This window comes from Hyperoodon ampullatus, assembly GCF_949752795.1.
Source record: "Hyperoodon ampullatus genome assembly, chromosome: 2".
NCBI classification, from domain to species: Eukaryota; Metazoa; Chordata; class Mammalia; order Artiodactyla; family Ziphiidae; genus Hyperoodon; species Hyperoodon ampullatus.
Genome location: NC_136915.1, coordinates 52894111 through 52917483, shown reverse-complemented (window position 1 = coordinate 52917483; position 23373 = coordinate 52894111).

The window sequence follows — 23373 nt, the reverse complement described above, 5'->3', positions numbered from 1 at the left end:
TCAAACTGTGAAATTGTCTGCTCATTTTTCATGGCTAAGTTAAAAATGTAATCCTTCTCTTTATAAATTTATTTATTTATTTTTGGCTGCGTTGGGTCTTCATTGCTGCGCGTGGGCTTGTCTCTAATTGCAGCGAGCGGAGGCTACTCTTCGTTGCGGTGCGCAGCCTTCTCATTGTAGTGGCTTCTCTTGTTGTGGAGCACGGGCTCTAGGCGTGTGGGCTTCAGCGGTTGTGGCATGCGGGCTCAGTAATTGTGGCTCGCGGGCTTCAGTAGTTGTGGCTTGTGGGCTCTAGAGCACAGACTCAGTAGTTGTGGCGAATGGGCTTAATTGCTCTGTGGCATGTGGGATCTTCCCGGACCAGGGCTTGAACCTGTGTCCCCTGCATTGGCAGGCGGATTCTTTTTTTTTTTTTTTTTTTTTTGCGTACGTGGGATCTTCCCGGACCGGGGCACGAACCTGTGTCCCCTGCATCGGCAGGCGGATTCTTAACCACTGAGCCACGAAGGAAGCCCCTGTAATCCTTCTCTTTAATGAAACTTTCTCTGAAGAATCCCATCCAAATGAAATGAATTGTTCCTCCTCTTCCTACAGGAACTTGATTTACAACTTTATTTAAGGATTACTTCTTACCCTTCATTCTCCATCACAGGCACATGGTGAACTTCTTGAATACAGAAATCCGGTCTTAGTCCTGTTTGTGTCCCCAATGTCCCAGCCTGAGAGCTTGCTTATAGTTGGTACTCAGTCAAGTGCTGTGCAGACAGCCAAATGCACATATATGTGTTTCTAAACACTTCCACATAGTTCATGACTTTCTCATGTCTTGGCATCTTTATTATCTCTATATTCTGATGAGGAAACCGACTGTAGTACATTACATAATGTGACTTGCCCGTGGCCACTGAGGGCAGTGGCAGACAAGACTCCAGGTGTCTTGCCTCTTGCACTAAACTGGCCTGCACTGATTTCAAAAAAGTGGGATGATTTAAATTTTGTCGCTTGCCTGATGTATTTTGGAGAGATGGTGGAAGACTTTCTTGGAATCTTAGAGTCAGAGTGAGAAAACTGAACCCAGAGGGAGGAGTGATTTCAACTCAGCATAATTGAATAAATATGTTTGAATATTCATAATGTGCCAAGCAATTGCGTGAGGTCACCCAGGTAGAACAGTTGGAGAAATCACTGCGGAAGTGCCTAGTAGAGCATTGGCACAGGGTAGGTTTCAGTGAAGGTCAATTCCCTTTCCTTCTTTAAGGACAGATTCAGTACTAGAACCCAGATCAACAGATCCCAAGCCCAGCATCCTTTCAACTCTGTCACGGTCATCCAGAGGTGCAACCAGGAAAATGAATCTGTCGGGAGATCACCCCTGTAATACCGTTGCTGGAAAAAATGGTATCGCAGATTTTCTGACAGCTCTTTTGCTCCATCACTTCAGCCCCCATCTCATTTTATGCTCCCATGGCCATTACTCTCTATTAGCATACTAATAAATGTTTATGAGATTATACTGTATAAACTATAAACTTTTACATATTATTAATGAACCTCGTCTGTTGGATTGGGAGCTCCTGAACATTTTTACTGACTTGTAAAACAGGAGAGAGGTGTAGAGGGAGCCATGTCTGCAAAATTGGTCCTATTTGCTCTGTCTGGAGGATGGCATGCATTTTCATTTGTGTGTTCCTTAAGTGCAAGCCACAGACAGCACTGTGTTTAAAAACAGCAGAGCTGGTCTTACCTCTTCCCAGCTGTGACCTTGGGTAAGTTTTCTAACCTCTCAAAGTCCCAGTTTCTTTGCTTGCAAAAAAGATGTAATTATGTGTCTATCTATGGGGTGCTTGGCACGTAGTAGGTACCCAGGAAAACAGAATAAAATTGAACCACTGCAGAACCAATGAGTGGACATGGCAGGGAGTCAGAGTTCTGTTTGTTTATGACATAAAGACCAATAATAGGGATTTCCAAGAGTGGATGGCCTCCATGTCAGTGTGGGAAGTGGTGTGTTTTCACTGGAAGTGTACAAGGAGAAGCTGTCTGCATGGGGGGGAGAGTACGCTACATAATGTTTCTTCTATCCTTACTATCCAAGGATCCCATAACTGTCTTTTTCCAAAGCCAGAGAGAAGGCAAAAGGGGGAGTGGTAACCCAGGACTCTTAGATTCTAGTTTTAACTTACTTGCTGACTAGCTTTACATTTTTTCTACACTAGAGACACTTAAACGCTCTCTCTATTCTTTTTTTTTATTTATTTATTTATTTATTTATTTATTTATTTATTTATTTATTTATGGCCTCAGGTCTTAGTCACGGCACTCGGGATCTTTCGTTGAGGCGCGCAGGCTTCTCTCTAGTTGCCTTGCACGGGCTCAGTAGTTGTGGCACGTGGGCTTAGTTACCCTGCAGCATGTGGAATCTTAGTTCCCTGACCAGGGATCAAGCTGCATCCCCTGCATTAGAAGGCAGATTCTTTAGCCCTGGACCACTGGGGAATTCCCTATTCTTTTATGTATAAAACTGCTACACAAATTCATTGTGGTAACTAGAAGAGAGAATGACTGAGAAAGCACTTTTATAATATAAGGTTGATCTTTAACAGTTAAGCCTGTTTCACCACCTGTAGTGTTCAGAGTTGAACAAGCCAGCATTCACTCCGGAACGCTGCAAAGACATCATTGGAAGAGCCCAGGCCTGGGATTCAGAGCCAGTCCAGGGTGTCACTAATAAATTGTGTAACTTTGGTTAAATCTTTCTACCCCTTGCATCCCAAGTAACTGATTTATGTCTGTAAAATGAGGCTAGCAAAACTTCTATGCCAATATCACTGGGTGTCCTGAAAATCAAATAAAAAATGGATTGGATTTAGTGCTTGATAAACAGGAAAGGCCCATGTATAGGTAGGGTACACTTAGAATACCTCACCTTATTTCAAATCCATTATGTTCACATTTTTTGCCCCACCAGGCTATGAGAACTTTAGGAACCAAGCTGTCTTTCAGATCTTTGAATCTGACAGTGCCTAGCAAAGTGAATTCACTGATTCAATACACATTTATAAAACAACTACTACGGGTCAAGCCTAGTGGTAAATATTGGGTTAAGACATGAAAAAGATAGGGCCGCTGCCCCCAAGGATCTTGCTTTCTAATAGAGGAATGCACTACAGACATATCCAGGAATAAAGTTAAAGGATATGAGATTTAGCCTTCAAGGGGGAATCCTGTTTGTGAATGTTGCCACTTCCAGAACAGGAAAAGCTTCTTCCCCTCTCTGCTCTCCTAGAGCCAAAAAAATGATGGGATCCAGCTTCTAAGTTGTTGATGGTCACCTTTATTGATAGCCAGGCAGTTGTTGGTTTTGTGTGTTTCCCAGCCCTTGGACACTCTCCCATGGAGGGCACAATGGAAACTCATTCTTGGGGTCCACTCACAAGGAGGCTGGATGTGAAAGACTGGTGAAATGATTTAAAGCTTAAAGAGATGGGTAAGTCCCCAGGGGCTAGAAGGTACTTTCCAAGGAGGAAGAGCATGCCTCTTTTAAATACAATTACTATTGATTACTGTCAGATTCTTTATCTGATTCCTGCCCATTAGGCCCTCTCTTGTTGCTAGAAGCTCTCTCTTGCCCTCTGCCTCCTATTACCTTTAGAAGTGCCTCTTAAATGAGTCCTGTGGAAGCCTGGTGATTCCTGAATAGCTCGTAGGTGTTATGAGAGCATTTGGAAGAATACTTCAAAGCTTAACAATAAATAACCTTTTTCCGATTATGACATCAGTGGAAAGAAGTGCCACATCTCTCTAGTGCTCTCAGAATGGTGGCGACAACAGCAAAGTTGGTTCATCTCTATACAGCTGCTTAGCATCCAGAGACTTTGAGTGGAGCCGCTTTTGCTTTGGAAGAACTTTCCCTCCCTCATTTTCAGTCCTGTACATTTGGATGCCTCCGGGGGTGGAATACTCGACATGGGCATAAATCAATATACGAATTCCATCTTCTGGTCACAGGGGTGGGCATGTGATCCAGTTCAGGCCAATGAGAGAGGCTTATGGAAGAACCTACTGGGAGAGACAGGGTTGGGTGGTATGATGTGGGTCTGCGGCTGCTGGCAGTAGAGAGGGGACTACAATGTGAGCCTGAGAATGGAGCCATCACGGGAAGAGCAGAGCCAAGATCTGGGTCCTGGTGACGTCATCTGAGCCTGAGTCAAGCTGTGTCTGAAGCCAAATCTGCTCACAGACTTTCCAGGACGTCCCTTTTTCTAGCTTGAGCCAGTTTTGGTTGGCTTTTCTGCATCCAAAATATTCCTAATGCAGTACAGTATGTGACGATTTACTGCACTTTTGAGACTTATTTGGCTAAACGATAATATGTTAAATTATTGTATTTTAATTATCATGCAGGGTTAGGAGTTAAGCTTTATGATCTTGTTTTGTTAATAAGGAAACTGAGTCTCCGAGAGAACAAGTGACTCACCTGAAAGAACACAGCTGGTAAGTGATTGGGATGGGACAAGAACACGGGCTTCTGATCACAGTGATTGCTAAGACATATTTTCCCTAAACCAGACGTTTACAGAAAACAAATATAAAAGGAATGCAAAGGAAACCACAGGTAATGCCGATTACCACAGTATGTTATTTGCTGGGAAGTTTCATCCAAAAATACAAGGGAAATTGGGATTGACATATACACACTGCTATATTTAAAATGGATAACCAACAAGGACCTACTCTATAGCACATGGGACTCTGCTCAATATTCTGTAATGCCCTAAATGGGAAGAGAACTTGAGAAAGAATAGATACATGTACATGTATAACTGAATCACTTTGCTGTACACCTGAAACTAACACATTGTTAATCAACTATACTCCAATATAAACTAAAAATTAAAAACAAAATACAAAGTTCCATCCATAATTAAAAGACCCTCAACCACTTTTCCTATGGCCATTAACTTTGGTCCATCAGGCCTTCATCATTTCTCACCCAGTTTACGCCAGTACTTTTCTAGGTGGTCTTTCTGCTCCCAGTTTCATTCCCCTACTATCCATCTTCCACCCTATGATGGAGTCACTTTTCTAGATGGAAATCAGATCGTAGCATTGCTTGCTTACAACCCTTCAATAGCTCCCATAGCTTTTAGGATAAAGTACAAATTCAGCTTCGCACACAAGATATTTCATGATCTGAATCCAATCCTGTGTATTTCTTTAGCTTTGTCTACCCCATTCCTCTAGTGATGTATGCTTCTGCAAATGCCCATTTATTGCTCTGCCTTTGTGTCTGCCATTCTTGCTGGGTGGAACCTGCATCCTTTTTTATTTTTTGCCTGGCATACCCCTCCTTATCCTTAAAATCACCTTTATCCTCCAGATTTGTTTCCTCTGGGAAGCCTCTTGTGATCCATCAGGCTGATTTGGATGTTTCTTCTTGGTGTCCCCACTGCACCCTGGACATATCTCTCTCATCACACTCCTCACACTGTATGGTGACTGTGTATTACATGCCACTGTCTTGCCTAGACTGTGGAAAATGATTGTGCCCTTTTCAGTTTTACATCAAGGGGCCTAGCAGACTTCCAGGCACATGACAATCTGTAAATGTATTTTTGTATGGATATGAAGAAGGAAGGAAAGAACAGAGGGGGGAAATATACAGGCATTGTATACTGATGATACACATTTTGCTTATTAACTTCAACTAGTGTGTTCTTCATGGCTTTAATTAAAAAAAAAATTAATTAATTAATCTATTTTGGCTGCATTGGGTCCTCCTTGCCGCACCTGGGCTTTCTCTAGTTGCGGTGAGCGGGGGCTACTCTTCGTTGTAGTCCACGGGCTTCTCACTGTGATGGCTTCTCTAGTTACGGAGCACGGGCTTTAGGCCCGTGGGCTTCAGTAGTAGTGGCACGTGGGCTTTAGAGCGCAGGCTCAGTAGCTGTGGCGCACGGGCTTAGGTGCTCTGCGGCATGTGGGACCTTCCTGGACCAGGGCTCGAACCCTGCATTGACAGGAGGATTCTTAACCACTGCACCACCAGGGAAGCCCCATGGTTTTAATATTTGAGTCAACTGCTTTTTGTTTTTGTTGTACAATTTTTTTAGGAGAAAATTTTCATGGTGTTTCAAGCTAGATAAATGATGTTTATTTTCCTCTGATCTCAAGACACTTAGGAAACATTGCATGATGGGGTGGAAGAGAGGGGTGGTGAGGGTTCTGTGGAGGGTGAGAGAGAAAGTAGAGATTAGGAAGCTGAGAGCTGGGGTCTCCTGGCCCCATTGTTGGCTGAAGCCTTTGGCAGGATGAAAATGATTTCTGTTAGGGATCTCAGAGCAACTAACTTCAGTTTCTGTGGACAGAAACATTTGCCTCCCAAATGTGTCAGGCTTGGGGTCTTGTGCTTACTGGATCTGACAGTTGGTAAAGAATCTCATCTCCAAGGACCTTGTCTTAAGTTTGCCCCTGAAAACTTCCAGGGGAAATGGCGTGTGTTCCTTGGGTTTATGCATCTCCTTCTAATTATGGTGTTTACCTGCTGTTTCCTGTGAGTGTTAAGTGTGCACGTGCTGAATTTTCCATGTTAGGTCTATTATCCTATGAGACTGAGTCTTAATCACAGACCCCCACCTATTCACAGAAAGTTTAGCTTCCATCTCTTATTCGAGAACTTTATGTGTCACAAGGGACCCTATATACTGGCTCAAAAGTGTGAAAGGAGCTTTTGGCAGATTGATTTCTGTTTGTGATATCTCAGGATGTGATATCTCATCCTTCTATTCAGACAGACATCCAATAACCACTTTCTGAAATCCTATACTGTTCCATGTACTTCTGTAGGAGTGCTAGGAGAGATACCTAAGCCAGAGTGGGGATGGGTGGGAGGTAGGGGCGGGGAAGACTTCCTGGAGGAGTAAGTAGACGCCTGAGAGGAATGGGAGTTAGCTCCTTGGCTAGGTTGGTGGTTGGGGTGGGGGAATGGCTATTCCAGACATGGACAAGTGGCACAGAGATAGGAGAGAACACGATGAGATTCAGGAACTGCAAGCAGGATGGACAAATATTTACTGAGCACCTTTCTCTTGCAAGATGCTGTACTGGGGGGCCTCCCTGGTGGCGCAGTGGTTGAGAGTCCGCCTGCCGATGCAGGGGATACGGGTTCGTGCCCCGGTCTGGGAGGATCCCATATGCCGCGGAGCGGCTGGGCCCGTGAGCCATGGCTGCTGAGCCTGCGCATCCGGAGCCTGTGCTCCGCAACGGGAGAGGCCACAACAGTGAGAGGCCCGCATACCACAAAAAAAAAAAAAAAAAAAAAAAAAAAAAAAAAAAAAAAAAAGATGCTGTACTGGGGTCTTCTGGAATGAGCTTTGCTGCACAACTACTACAGCGAAAGCTGAGTGCTGTGGTATTTAATAAGTAGTACTCTTAATGGAACATTTAATAACTAAGTTAGATGTAATGGCGGAGGCAATGGAGAAGCATGAGAAGAGGGACTGAATTTTATTTATTGTCTGCTATGTGCCAGAAGCATTATATTCAAATCCTCTGTGATGTTCCATTGTAGGAACAATTCCCATTAGAAAGAAAAGATGAAGAAATGGAGTCTTTGAGAAGAGAAGCAAATATACACTGCCAGCTTTTGGAACTAAAAAAATCCACAATCTTTCCACTATGTCATTCTTTTTTTTTTTTTTTTTTTTTGCGGTACGCGGGCCTCTCACTGTTGTGGCCTCTCCCGTTGCAGAGCACAGGCTCCGGACGCGCAGGATCAGTGGCCATGGCTCACAGGCCCAGCCGCTCCGTGGCATGTGGGATCTTCCCGGACCGGGACACGAACCTGTGTCCCCTGCATTGGCAGGCAGACTCCCAACCACTGCGCCACCAGGGAAGCCCCCACTATGTCATTCTGATGATCACCATGAAAGGTCTTCCCTTTGACTAATGGCTCTGAGGATTAAGCTCTCCCCTCTTCCTCCTACAGCTCTGGAAACAGGGCTTCATCACGCAAGCTATGGATACAGAGAGTCCTTTCCGAGGAAGGGTCCCTAGAAAGGGAGCCTGGATAGAAAATGGATGTCAGGGAGTCACGTCAGTTTGGTGCTTTGGGCCAACTTTAATCATCTTTCAAGACCCAGCTTAAATCCTTCCTCCTTTGACAAGCTCCCCAACGACTCCACACACTTCTGTCTGTCTCACTCTCTCTCCTCTTCTACTATTGCCTTCCACTGATATTTCATTCCGGTCTTGTAATTCATCTTTGTATATGCATGTCACCATCCCCCCCTCCCCCCTGCCAATTAGATTATAATCACCTTGAGGGCAGAGACTTTGTCATAAACATTTTAAAAATCCTCCCTTCTTCTTCAATATCTAGCACAATGCTGAATAGTAAAGGCTTAACAAATTTTTTTTTTAGTTTCATATAAAAGGCCACTGCAAGAATTTCTGAACCAAAAATATGCTAGAGATCTATTCACTTAGCTTGAGGACCAGGAGTTTTCTATTTATAACCTATGGTAGAATTCAATATTGCCACAATAATTTGAAGCAAGTCACATCAAGAGGCAGCATGTTTCTCCACTCCCTCAATCTGGGCCGGCCTTGTGATTTGTTCTGACCAGTTGAATGTGGTGGGGAGGATGTGTGAGTTCTGAGCCTAGGCCTCAAGAGCCCAGCAGAGCCCAGCAGGACTGCCCAGCTGAAACCAGCCCAAATTGCAAACCCACAGACTTGCGAGTTAAATAAGCAGTTGTTATTATAAATCACTAAGTCTGGGGGAGATTTGTTAGGCAGCAAAAGCTAACTGACATGCAGTCGCCTTTAGTTATCATGATAAGTTCTTGAGATACATGTTACCATCATCCCTGCTTTATGGATTACGAAGCAAGGGTTCAGGTCACAAGCTGCTGAGGGACAGAGATCTCTCTGATTTGAAAACCTGTGAGTTTTCTTCTACATGATGCTGCTTCCGTTCTCTAATCTGTGAGGGTTTTACTTTGGTCCCTAACCAACTGAGTGTTCCTAAGAAGACTTTTTAGGATTTTAGTAATAACCAGGGAAAACTTTCTACTAAAGAGAATTTGGAACCATGTGATTGAGAATAATCATAATTAGAGTCTTTAAGAGCTGTCATGAGTTAGTGTCTTTTAGCAAATGTTCCCTGGGTGGGAAACACTTTAGAAGACACACGTCTCATCAGGAACTGGCCTATCTGATGGGAGGGAGACAAAGGAGTGTTTGTTGGCAGAAGTCAGGAAAGGTTCAGACCATGGAGCTTTGTCTACAGTGGGTTGAAGGGGAACAGGTAAGTCAGAACTTGAGGGCTCTTGGGTTCCTGCATTCAGGCTGAAACAACTAACTAAAGAGGAAAATGATAACAACAACGACTACTAAATTCACAGAGCATCTCTTGTGTTTCAGGGTCTGTGCTAGGTCTCTAATCCTTGCAATTGTCCTAGGGGAGGCTGAAAGAGATTAAATAGGTCTCATAGGTTGTAAGTGATTGAACTGGCTGCGAAACTTAGACGTGTCTAACTCCACAAGGAAATAACAACAGGAATAAATGCCTTCTTCAGAATATTGTCTGGTCTGTAATATTGTGTTCTACCTAATTTGCAACAAACTGAATGAGTATCAGTACGTCATGGATGGCAAAATTCTTTGGATGCCATAGAGAACAGCTATATACAGCAGAAAACTCATGACTTGCCCCATGTTGGACACAGAGCAGTGATTCCTTCAGTTCGATAAGATCAACCCCCCTACCCTTGCAATATGCTTTTATGATAACATTATCTGGCTTATCAAGAGTTCTACAAACAGGGCTCTTTTGGAGGGAACTGTCTCTTCTGCTTTTGCAGTAAGGTGAGAATGACCCTCAAGCAGAGGTCTTCAGAGGCTTTCAGGAGGTGGTTTCTTCAAGACTAAACTAAATTATGTCCCTTTCATTTATCCAATAGTTTATGCACTGTGGATGCATCCATCTTGTTGAATTGAGTAGCACAACAATTCTGTGGGATTCACAGGGCAGCATGATGATTCTCATTTTATAAACTGAGAAAACAGAGACTCAGAAGAAGTTACTTGATGTGCTCAAGGTCACAAAGTTAATTTGTAGTTGAGCTGGGACTGGACTGGTCTATTTGACTCCTAATACCATGATCTTGAGCTATTCGGTTAAATCAACTGAGTCAACACAAAAGCACCTACTAGGTGCAAAGCACGGGGAGTGTGGAGATGCTTTAGACTGGGACCCTAGACACAGTAACAGCAAATGCCTGACCAGCACTTGCTGTGGGCCAGACCCGGCTCTGAATGCTTTACTTAGAGTAACTCATATAATTCTCATAACAACCCTATGAGGAAGTACAGTTATTATCCTCATTTTATGCACAGGAAAATGGAGGCACGAAGCAGTTAAATACAGCTGGGGTTCAGATACAGACAGGCTAGGTCAGAGACCTTTTCCTAACCACTGCACCACACTGCCTCTATGCTCAGCAAGGCTCCTGGGGAGAGAAGGGAGATGTTAAACGACAAAGATAGCTATTACTGCCTCAAGATGGCAGGTCATTACTGCTTAGGTTCAAATACTTGCCCCAACACTTAATGCTGTTTGACCTGGCTCAAGTTACATTTTTTTAAATTTTGCATCAGTTTTTCATCTATGAAATGGGATTTTGATATTACTTATCTCAGAGAGTCATGAAAATTAAATGGCTGTGCATGTGTGTGTGTGTGTGTGTGTGTAGCTTAGAACAATCCCTGGTGTGTGTGTGCGTGTGTGTGTGTGTGTGTGTGTAGCTTAGAACAAACCCTGGTCCTGCAGTTAGTATTATCTGAGTGTATATTACCACCATCATTACAAGGGGGCCATTATGTGGACTAACTTCTGGATGCAGAGCATAGAAATTAGTCATGTGCATCCAGACTAATTTCTGGATGCTCAGCGTAGAATGTTATACATTCTCAGAAAGGGAAGAATTTATTTCCCATGGAAAAGTTCAAGACAGGCTTCAGCGAAGAGTGAGAAGATGTCAGTTGGATAGAATCATAGAATTGGGGTTTGAAGCATCTGTAGAACCCAGTGGACTTATTTCATAGAAGACATCTAGGACCATAGGAGAGGGGTGACCTCCCCCTATTTCTCCAGCTAGTTGTGGGCAGGACTTTGACTAGAACCCAGTCTCCTCTCTTCCAGATCTGTTCTGCCTCTGAGCAGTGCCTGTCTGCATCATTCTAGACTGGTTAAATTAGAGACGATGATTCCTCAGTCCAACCTGGTGCTGCCTCTTGTGGTACCAAGTCCAGTCTGAGTTTCATCAGACCAAAGTCAGTGTGATGCTTTTTCTTAGTCATCACTTTGGGAGAGATGCAACTGAGCAATAGATTTGACAGTGGTGGAAAGGACCTTTCACAGAAGCAAGTGACATAATCCATAGTCTCTGGATAAAAACAGCTAACTTTTATTGAGCACCTACTATATCAGGTGCTTAGTAAATTTTCTCATTAATCAACACAGTAAGTGTATGAATTCAGTTCTTTATCTTACTTTATACATGTTGAAAAACTAAAGGCTTAGTTTTGTGGTATCTGAGTTTCAGTAGCTTTGTCCAGGTCTCCACAGTAAGAAAATGATTGAATCAGGACTTAAACAATGGTCTGTCAGGCCCCAAAGCCCAAATTCTAACCCTGGGACAGAAAATTGGTTGCATCGTGTTTGATGATAAATAGTACCTGCCTGGAGAACTACTGGGGAAAGTTGAGAGGAAAGGTCTTAAATCTGTTGGCAAGAATACTGTGGCCAGTTGTGATGTCTGCCATGGGTGAGCGAATGGGGCTTGGCAGCACTACAAGTGCATTGCTGGCCCTGCTAACACCAGCCTGTACTACCTCTCTGGAGATCTACAGTCCAGATTGAGGCTGTCAGTGAGAGGACTCAGTTCTTTTAGAGAGGCGTAATAGCATTTTTGCTTGTTTTATTCTCCATCCATCCATCCATCCATCCACACATCTTTTCATCCATAATTCATCCATCATCCATTCAGCTACCCATCCATCCATTCCCTATCCATCTCTCTGGCTGTCCATCCATCCCTCCATCTCTCCATTCCTCCATCCAGAAAAGCTTTATGCAGAGTGTGCTCTGTGTAAGGCACTGTGCTCTGTGGTATGGATCTGGGGATATACATTAAGTCTCCTGGCCCCAGAGAGTTGGGTGGGGCCTCCTTGAAGGGCACTGTTGGAACAGTATTAGGGAGAAGCAGTGATGAGGAGATGATTTATATTACAAAGACTTTACATTTGGGGAGACCATGAAAAAGAGAATCAGGTGGGTCGCTTTTCCACTCTTGCATCTATGGCTACAAAGAAGTGCCCATCTGGCCAGCTGGCCACTGGCACAGTCTGCCTCTTTGTGTGAAAACCAGTGGAATCACATATGTGCTGCTCCCAGATGCAGCCTCAACACCAGCACTTTCCAAGCGGGAGGTTCTGTCATGGTGTTGCCTGCCAAATCTTGTCCAGAGGACTGAGGCCACTTGGCCAGCTGAACAAGGCACTGCGCCTGTGAGCAGAACTGTCTCGCTGCAGAGAGGATCAGGCTGGGGGCGGCAGGGAAAAGCAAGAGCTTGGGTGTGTGTGTGTGTGTGTGTGTGTGTGTGTGTGTGTGTGTGTGTGTTTAAGCTGGATTGAAGCCCTCTCTCCCTGCACTCTGTACTTGAGATGTTTCACTAGGTGGGAGACAAAGGGACTTTGTGTGTTCTTCAAAGTGCTCCGTGCTGACTCTGATATACATCCAGGAAAAACCCAGCCCAAAGCCACAACATTGCCCCTGGTTCAAACCCCAAATGCAATTTGCAGTGGTTAGAAATGACAAAGGATGGGTGGCAGGACCCAGAGGAAAAAGAGTGAAACCCAATGGACCTTAAGTACCTTTGAGGGCAATGTTTTGATTTTTCAGGTGAGAACTTTAAGAAAATCTTAATCAGATTTTTCCTATCTGCACATACAGAAAAATTGGTAGAGTGTGCATTTCATGTCTGTCCGGCAAAGGTAAGGTCCACTTTAAATTTTCTTTGAAGATTATTGTTGTTTTTAATATTTAGAATGTACGTCAAGGAGAGAGACAGAGAGGCAACGTATCAGATGTTTTTCTTTCTTTTTTTAAGGCTCACCTACTCTTAAGAGTGAATTGCACTTCGCCAGTGGCAGAAGAATGCCTGGCGTTCGGGTTAGTGTTTTGGATATAATTGAATTGCTGGGGTGCGTTAAACATTGCAGGGTTTTAAGCCGAGAAATAATTTAATGATGTGGCCTTTAGGATTGTTAATTAACACTGTCTGTATGAACATGTAACAATAACACCACCTACCGTAAAAGCGAATGTTCTACACTTCAGAACACTCATTTCTTTCGGGCTTCCCGCAGAGAAGCAGTCATTAACTCTTTTTTTGACAGATGCTTTTAGACAAGGTCTGTAGGGCCATGAATTCACCCCTCTGACCAATCCTTATACCCTCTCTGCATTTATCCATGGGGCAAGCTGGCAAATTGGGAAGCGTGCAGAACTGTGAGATCAGCCCTACACCATGGCACTGAATGAAGAGGAGGTGGATGGTCTTTTCCCCACGAAACTCCTGAGACACTGTCACTCCAGAACCCAGAGAGAGATTCAGGTGAGGATGTGGGGAAATTGGAACCCTTGTGCTTTGTTAGTAGGAATGGAAAATGGTACAGCCACTGTAGAAAACAGTATAGAGGCTCCTCAAGAAATTAAAAATAGAACTACCATATGATCCAGCAATCCCACTTCTTGGTATTTATCCAAAAGAATTGAAATCAGGATCTGGAAGAGATAGTAACACTCCCATGTTCATTGCAGCCTTGTTCACACAGCCAAGATGTAGAAACAACCTAAGTGTCCATTGACAGATGGATGCATAAAGAAAATGTGGTTTATACATACAACGGAATATTATTCAGCCTTAAAAAAGAAGGAAATTCTGCCATCTGTGACAACATGGAGGAAGCTTGGGGACATTATGCTAAGTGAAATAAGCCAGTCACAGAAAGATAAATACTGTAGGATTCTACTTATATATGAGGTATATAAAACAGTCAAATTTATAGAATCAAAGAGTGGCATGGTGGTTGCCAGGGGCTGGGGGAGGGGGAAAAAGAGACTTATTAATCAGAGGGCCTAAAGTTTCAGTTAAGCAAGACGAGTAAGTTCTAGAGATCTGTTGTACAACATGGCACCTATAGTCAATAACACCGTATTTTACACTTAAAAAATTTTTGTTGAGGGTAGACCACATGTTAAGTGTTCTTGCCACAAGTAGAAAAAATGTCATGAAATCAGGTTATGGGAGGAGTAGTTGTTGGCTCGCCACCTGCCCACCCGCTGGAGGAAACGGTTAGTGGCTGATTCTTCCACCAGAGCTCAGGTCAGGGTTCAGGGTCATTCTGAGCCATGGGTCTGCAGGGAGCCTAAGTGTGCAGCGAGCAGCGGGCCACGCACATCAGACTGGAGGCTGTTGGTGATGGAGGAATGAGGACTTCCCACGCTTTCTTCCATTCACCTTGTAATGGCCCAGTGCCTTTTCCATCTTCTTCCTCCTAAGTCACAAGTGTCTTTCTCTTCTGAAGACATTTCTCTTCTTCAGCATTTGGGCATCTTAACACTAGATTGTGCCTTGTCCCCTATTCAGCCAGATCTTTCCATGGCTGTGTTCCAGACCTGGACATCTCCTGTGAGAATTCCACCTTGAAAACCTCAAGTTCCAGCATCTTCTCTGACCACTACCTCCTTTTCTTCTGGCTCTCTCACTCCTTCACTCTCACAGCTTCATCTGGCCGTTAGTCCAGAGACGGCAATACTTGGCTTGGCTGTTGCCACTCTTTCTGTGTCCTTGGAGAACCTTCCCAAAGGATGGTGCCACCATTTCCTATGGAGTACAGGGGTAACTTTGGAATCCAGGATTCTATCAATTGGAGTTGACACCTAAGATGAAAACAAGTTACCATTCCAGTTCCAACAACTTGACCCATTTTCTTTCAGCCCATCAGGCCAGACCCTGTGGTCGGTCATCTGAGTTTTGCATTGCACCCCTGGTCCCCTTGCACTCGCACCTGCTGTGTCTGTCCAAGGGCGAGTTCCCTCTGCTCTTATGCCCAGGCCTCTCAGTGCTGTTGGAGTGTTCTGCGTTTCTATGTGGATTTATGCCACAACACACTTGTGGTTCATACTTCAGAGCTGCCTTTTGCTTGTTCTGTATTAGAAGCTACTCACATTTTCAAAGCAGCCTCCTAGAGCATAACCTGCCATTCCAGTCCCCCTAGAGCACTCTGCTTTCATCCCTCAGCTGTTAACCTCCCATCCTGTTTCACTGGGAAAACTGCAGAAACCCCTCAGCCTCTGTCCTCATCTGCCTTCCTTGCTTCCCGCCTGCACCCTCAACTCCCTGCGTGACTCTCACTTGAAATGTGTCTTCCCTCTTCCTTCTGTTGAGATGGTCACTTATCTTTCACCCCAAAGAAAGCTCATCAGCTTGGTAAAACCTTTCTTTCCTAACTGTCTAACACCACAAACTGGCTTGGAAGTTCCGTCCTCCATTTCCCACCATGTCTCCTCCCAACCTGGAGGTGTTTACTAAGGTATTTATCCCAGGGAACTGGCATCTCTCTCCTTTCTCATCTGATTTTCATCCCAGACCTTAATAACATCTAGAATGTGTCAAGAATTCAAGTTGCATTTGTGGAGTAAATGAATAAATGAATGAATTAGGAAATTGAGGCAGAGAATGGATTTTGCCCATCTCCCAGAGTTGGTTATCCCATCATCCTTCCTGCTGAAGTTCTTTATCTACACTTCTCTTTTTCACTGATACTTATCATTTTTTAAATTTTTATTTATTTATTAAAAAAATTTTTTTTTGCAGTACGTGGGCCTCTCACTGCTGTGGCCCCTCCCGCTGCAGAGCACAGGCTCCGGAAGCGCAGGCTCAGCGGCCATGGCTCACGGGCCCAGCCGCTCCGCGGCATGTGGGATCTTCCCGGACCGGGGCACGAACCCGTATCCCCTGCATCGGCAGGCAGACTCTCAATCACTGCACTACCAGGGAAGCCCCGATATTTATCATTTTTAAACATTTATCTATGGACAGTTATCTATATGTACAAGTCTTATCATGGCTCCCACACAGCAGGTTCCCTGAGGCAGTTATCTAGATCCAAATCAACTACGTGTATCTCCAAACAGCCAATCTAGTATATCACACATGTTGTTTTCTTAATAGTTGTTGAATTTATAATTCTTAAGTTGTCCTTATGTTACTGTGGTCAGAATAAGAGCTCAATACAGGTATGTTCAATTAAACTGAATTTAACCCTCTGTCACAGATATGCCTAATATCTAGAAAGACCTAAAAACGGACTGTATTATAAAGTCCATGAGGGCAGGGGTGGTGTCCTGTCTTGTTTAATATCGTTCTTAGCAGAAGGATGAACAAATGGTAGGTACTAAATAAATACCTGTTAATGAAACGATGAACATCTGCTATCCTACCCTTAGGAAGAAAGCAAACCCAAGTAACTGAGAATAATCTTAGGATCACTTTGTGTGAAGATCCCCAGAATGGACAGCATTTTTTTCTCCGAATACAATTAACCAACCAAAAGTCAGGAGTGACAGTTTTCCTAAGCCCCTTACTCCCTTCCCTAGTTTGATGAATAAACTTCCTTTTGATTTAGACTAGAGTTAGGTATGTATCTTTTTAATTCTGATGCTCTGGCATGGTGTTTGGGTTTCCAAAATCACGAGCTCAGATTGACAGCCATGTTATCTTTCCTGCTTAAGCACTTTCCTTAATAGATGGGGTCTGGTGTCCTTAATTGCAAATGCGCTCCCCTATGGGCGAGTGGCCATATTTCAGCTGCCATGATGGAGTGGGCAGTGCTTTGTCAGATCAATTATGTACAAGACCCGTCTTCTTTAGGGTTCCCTCCATTTTTTTTTTTTCTCCTGACAGTTCACTTGTGCCCAATCTTCTGTCTCCTGGAGTCCTGCAGACACTTGCATGCCACCGGCTGTCTCTCCTCCTGAGAATGTGACACAAGGGATGCTGCCTGTCAAATTCTTCGTTATCCTTCAGATAAACTTCCCCTGACTTCTAGAGTGGGAACTTAAAACTGCTGGGGGCAGTCTTAAGACGGACCTTCCTCATATTTTCACTGATGAGCCATGAGGAAAACCAGCATTCCCTAATTGCTTTCAAATAGATGAGGTGGCCCCTTATGGTGACCTCGGGTTTCTTCTAGCCCAGCTTGTTTTCTCTTTGTTCTGAAGTAACTGTCACTTTGACCACAGCAAACAGGACAAAGCATCACCGAGGCTGGTTTAGATAACCAGGGAGCTCTCTGCAAGTGGTTTTCCTCTCTGTCTTGGCCACGTTGAGTGGTGGTCAGGGGAGATGTTTGGTTTCCTGGCAGGCACTGTTTTTTGGTGAGACTTCATAAAACCGTCTCCTGGGGTGAGCAGAGGCGATGACGGCATCCCATTCTGTTCTTTCAGCTTTCATAGTCTCATTTGGCAAAAGCCAGTCAAAACATAATGAGAACAGTGGGCAGGGGGCACTATCCGGGGTATCAAGAAAGTAGCAGCTCTTGTCCATGTACGAAAGTGCAAGGTGCCAAGTGAGGCCCACTCTTCCCTCAACACATATTCAGGATGTGTCCACTTCTCTACTTCTCCTGTTTAAACCGAATCCGAACCACATTCCTGTTCCAGTAGGATTCCTGCCATGGCCTCCCCACTTGTCTCCCTGAATCCTCTCATGTCTCTGCCAAACAGCAGCCAAAATTATGTTTTGAAGATGCAAATCATTTTAAATGCTTAAAACGCTTTCACATCTTCTGCCTTTACTTAGAATAAAATCCAGTTCCTATGACAGCCTGGTGGCCCCGAGGAGACCCGGCTACTCCTCTTTTAGGGACCTCATCCTGTCCTACCCTCCTCTCTCCATACATTCTCATCCACTGTGACCTCCTCCTCTTCTGTGGATGCACCAGGTTCCTGGTCTCTGTACTAGCTGTTTCACCTCCTAGAATCCTTTTCAACTAGACTTTTGCATGGTTAGAACCTTCTTGGCCTTGAAGCCTCAACTTACAAAACAACTTGCTCAGGTGACACCTACCTGATCACCCAATATAAAGTAGACGTGTCCACCACACCCTGTTTTATTTTCTCTCTTGTCCTCATCACTATGAGGACTTTTCTTATTTATCTTATTTGTTCCCCGTTTATAGTAAATCCCCCCCAACCCAAAGAATGTTATTCCCATAATTATCACTGTATCCCTTGAGCTTAGAAAAATGCTTGAGCTGAAGTAAGAGCTCAATAAATATCTGTTGAATATTTGAATGGATGGATGCATTCCTTGAGTTTTTTCTGGGTTGACTTAGATTGCCCATCTATAACTTTCATTTAATCTTCCTTCAAGAAACATCCAGGTTGTAGCTGGTTAGAGCTTGGGATCTGGAATCTGATAATGTTGTGTTCAAGGTCTCACTTTGCCACATGCTAACTGGGAACTCTCCCAGCCTCAGTTAACTCATCTCTGAAATGGGGATGATAACAGTAGGGCAACTCCCTAGGCTGGTTATGAAGACCAAATGGCATAATATTTTATTGGTATCTGACATACAGTAATTGCTCAATAAAAATTAAAATTTGGTCAGTTTCTGTGGGGTAGAGTGGATTCAACTCAAAGCCTTGAGAGGAAAAATAGATGCCTGCCAAGTCCTATTTTCAAGAGAAAAATGTCAAGCACAGGCCTCGGTGCCAGAAAGACCTGGGTTCTAATCCTAGTCCCACCATTTAAGAGTCACTTCATTAGTTTTAGTTTCCTCCCTTATAATGTGGAGAAAATTATACATCCCTTGTAGAGTTGAGGTGAGGATTACAGATAATGTCTGAAAAATGCCAAGTCAGGGCCTGGTGTGGGGCTCAGTAAGTGGCGGCCGCTTTGCCTTGTCCTAGCCTCCTGGGTGGCAGGGTTTGCAGTGTGGAGCGGAAGAGAAGAAGGGAAGCAGGCAATCTGGCAATCTGTGGAAATTATTTTCTAACACTTCTGATAAGCACGAGCCCAGGGGCTGTCTCATTTGACTTCCTCTTATTCACTTTCCCGTCTGGTTGGCAGTCACCGGGCTGGGAGCCATGCCGTGGCCCCTTGCTGGTGGGTCAGCATGTTTTATTTCCCCTTGCTCCTCTAATGAAAACCACTCGCATCCAGTAAATCTTTCCTTTGCTCTTATTAAAGCACTTGATATTGGTTACTGTGGTCTGTTCCAAGCTAGGTGAGAATCAATAAGGTGATCCACTTAGTCACTTCAGCAATCAAAGAGCTCTTTTCTTAGTTTGCACTCTGGCCGGTGCCCACAGAACTCCAAAGGCTTATCAGGCCCTTGGCACCCATGGAGCAGCGCAGAGACGATCCCCTTAATTTCCTCTCCCCAATGACCTCAGGGAGTCCCAGGTCCTCTGAGCCACCCCTGCTCTCTGTTCTCTGCTTGGCTATATCTGGCAGAAGAGTGATCAACCCTGTGCTTCTGGAAAGCACGCCTTGCTATTGAGGGCTGTGGACAGTCAATACCTGATTACAGATGGTCTTGTTTTGGCCATTGTGTCTTTGTGCATGCTGAGCAACTGCCTAGAATGAAAGCTACCTTGTCCCTATAGTGCAAAGCCTGTCTTCCACCTCAAGACTCAAATTCCACCTGTGCTGGGAGGCCTTCAACTCCCTGAGGAAGACTCAGTCATTTGTTCCTTGTAATGTTTTGAACATAGGTCTACTCTAAGGCATGTTGCATGTTATTTGGGTTCTTCCCTGAATTCTGGACAGTCTGTGGTCTCCTTAAGGGCAGGACCTATGTCTTAGTCATCTGCGAATCATCAGGACCCACCCTCATGCCTGGCATACAGAAAGAGCTCAGTTGTGTTTGTTGGAAGGAAGGAAGGAAGGAAGAGAGGAAGGAGTTAGTTACTTTATATAGTCCTGGAACTTAGCATAGGTTCAAGGCCTGGCATTGCCAATAATTGCTGGGTAACCTTAGGCCAGATATGTGATCTATTTCAGCCTGAATTTCCTTATCTATCAACGAAGTAGATAATCCCCCAAATTCCTTCCAGCTGAAACATTTTGTAATCTTATACCTCTAAGCCTGTGGTTCTCAACTCTTTCATAACCAAAGCCACTTTATGTAGCAAATATTTTAAAATCCCCTTTTGCCAACGTAAAATGAAATGCTCCCATAGTATAACCTACCTCCATCCAATTAGAAAAAAGATAATGTTCTAACTGTAATATAAAAGGAAAACCATGTTTGATAAAGTAACATGCTCCTTTCTGTGAAAGCATGGCTAGGCCCCCACGAGAAGGCACGATGAAGAAGTCAGATGCTTATATGTCCACAACTAACACTTTGAATGACCCGTTGCCATCATGAATGTATTTTTAATGATAAAGTTCGAAACAAGCAGGATGCAGTCTTTCCAGAATTGACAGAATAGTCACGTTATGGAAAATTCAGAATATGTAAAACAAAGGTATTTTTTAAGCTCAGATAATTACAAACAGACTTTTAATCTATGGGAATAGCTGGTGGGGCATTCAAAGGTTCTCTGGGAAGCAGGAAAGTTCTTTATAGTGCTGGGCTATCTCTGACACTGAAGATCTCTAGAACCTTTGGCCCATGCCCACTGTCTACCAGCAGGGTCTCCAAACATTGCACTGCCCAAGAACTTCCCCACCAATATCCAAAATGCTTTCTACAGGATGCTATCATTCCCACCAAGGACCAGCACTCTAAGCTTTAAAATGTTATGTGCAGGGCTGACTTCATGGATGTGTGATTTGTGTAGTTGCACTGGGCCCCTGTTCTTAGAAGGGCTCTGTGCTTGGTTTAATTCTTTGTTGTCATTGTCTTAAAATTCTTAATGATTTTTGAACAAGGGTCCCTGAGTATTCATTTTGCACCAGGCTCTGCAAATGATGGGGCCAACTCTGGCTATGTATCCTGATAGGATCCCTGTTTTCTTAAGTATCTGAAAGAGATTTAGTCTTTGAATGATTGCCTTGCTTTGCCTACCAATGCTTTCTTTCTTTTTTTAAAAAATTTTTTATTATTATTTTTTAAAACTTTTTATTTTATATTGGAGTATAGTTGATTAACACAACAACTGTGTGTTGTGTTAGTTTCAGGTGTACAACAAAGTGATTCAGTTATACATATACATGTATCTATTCTTTTTCAAATTCTTTTCCCATTTATGTTATATCAATATAATGTTGAGCAGAGTTCCCTGTGCTATACAGTAGGTCCTTGTTGGTTGTCCATTTTAAATATAGCAGTGTGTACATGTCAATCCCAAACTCCCTAACTATCCCTTCCCCTCACCCTTCCCCCTGGTAACCATAAGTTCTTTCTCTAAGTCTCTGAGTCTGTTTCTGTTTTGTAAATAAGTTCATTTGTATCATTTTTGTTTTTAGATTCTGTATATAAGTGCTATCAGATGATATTTCTCTTTCTCTGACTTACTTCACTCAGTATGACAATCTCTAGGTCCATCCATGTTTCTGCAAATGGCATTATTTCATTCTTTTTAATGGCTGAGTAATATTCCATTGTATATATATACCATGTCTTCTTTATCCATTCCTCTGTTGATGGAATGCTTTCTTTTAATTAGATAGATTATCCCTAATTATTTTTACTGATCAATTGATGAGCAATTTGTTCATTCATTAAACTGATGCATATTGAGCTTCTATTACATACCAGGTAGACTCTGGACTCAGAAGGCCTGAATTTTAATCCTGTAAGAACCTAGAGACCCTTGGGTTCTCTTTCTTTAACATGGTGTTAATAATAACTATCCTGACTTCTTGTCTAGAATAACTGTGAATGCAAAAAGATATGGGTACACTTGGAAGTAAATAATACATTATGTCAATTGCTAATTTTATTATTGTTCTCTCCAACTGTGGAGTGCAGTACCCCCACCCCCTTTCTTTTTCTGTTAGATGCCAGGGAACATGACACTTTAAAAAAAATTTCAATTTAATTTATTTGTTTACTTAATTTCTTTTTAAAAAAATTGATGTATAATTGACATATTAGCTTCAGGTGTACAACATAGTAATTCAATATTTTTATCTATTACAAAGTAATCACCATGATAAGTCTAGTTACCATCTGTCATCATACAAAGTTATTACAATATTATTGATTCTGTTCCTTATGCTGTACATTACATCCCATGACATTTATTTTATAACTGAAAGTTTGTACCTCTTAATCTCCCTCACCTATTTCACTCATCCCCCCCGGCAACCACTAGATTGTTCTCTGTGTCTATGAGTCTGTTCCTATTTTGCTATGTTTGTTCATCTATTTTGTTTTTTAGATTCCACCTATAAGTGAAATTGTATAGTATTTGTCTTTCTCTTTCTGACTTATTTCACACAGCATAATACCTTCTAGGTATTATGCTGTCATGAATGGCAAGATTTCATTCTTTTTTTTTTAATGGCTGAGTGATATTCCATTTTATGTATATACCACATCTTCTTTACCTATTTATCTATTGATGGGCACTTAGGTTGCTTCCATATCTTGGCTATGGTAAATAATGCTGCAAGAACATGACACTCTTGACAGGGCACCAAATATTAACTTTCCTATGAAAATCAGGAAATGAGTAGAGTAATTGGGTTCAGCAAAATTTATCAATTTGGGTTTCACTAGTTTGGAATTTATGATAATTCATAAAAGAATCTTACCAAATTAAAAAGAAAAGATGTAAAATTCAGTTGATCACAGAATTATGGAAGTTTTGAAATGGACTTCAAAAAAAATATCCAGTGCTTAAATCTGCTGTAACACTCTGCAGAGCCAGCTTTCAATAACTCTTGTGATGTGTGCTGTGGAAGCATGTGCTTTCTATGCTACAAACATTTAAAAAAGCAGTTTAGCAGCCTTCGTATTCTAATTACAAATTATTCTTATCTACTCATTAAAGCAGGGCAGGGCAGCATGCCTTCTACTTGGCAACACTTACTTAATCTAACTGTATTTTATAGTAACAAAACTGTCCTGAGAAGACAATTTATAATTCACACTTCTCACTAATTCAGCACAGCCCTTAGCAATTAATTTTTTATTAGTAAGGTATCACCATATTAAGAAGAAATAAAAAAATATAAGGACTAACTTTAAAAATTATTATGCTTAGAATCCACTGGCATATAGTTAATTGATTCAGAGATTATTATGCAGCAACAATTTGTGCTTTAGAGGAAGATGAAAGCC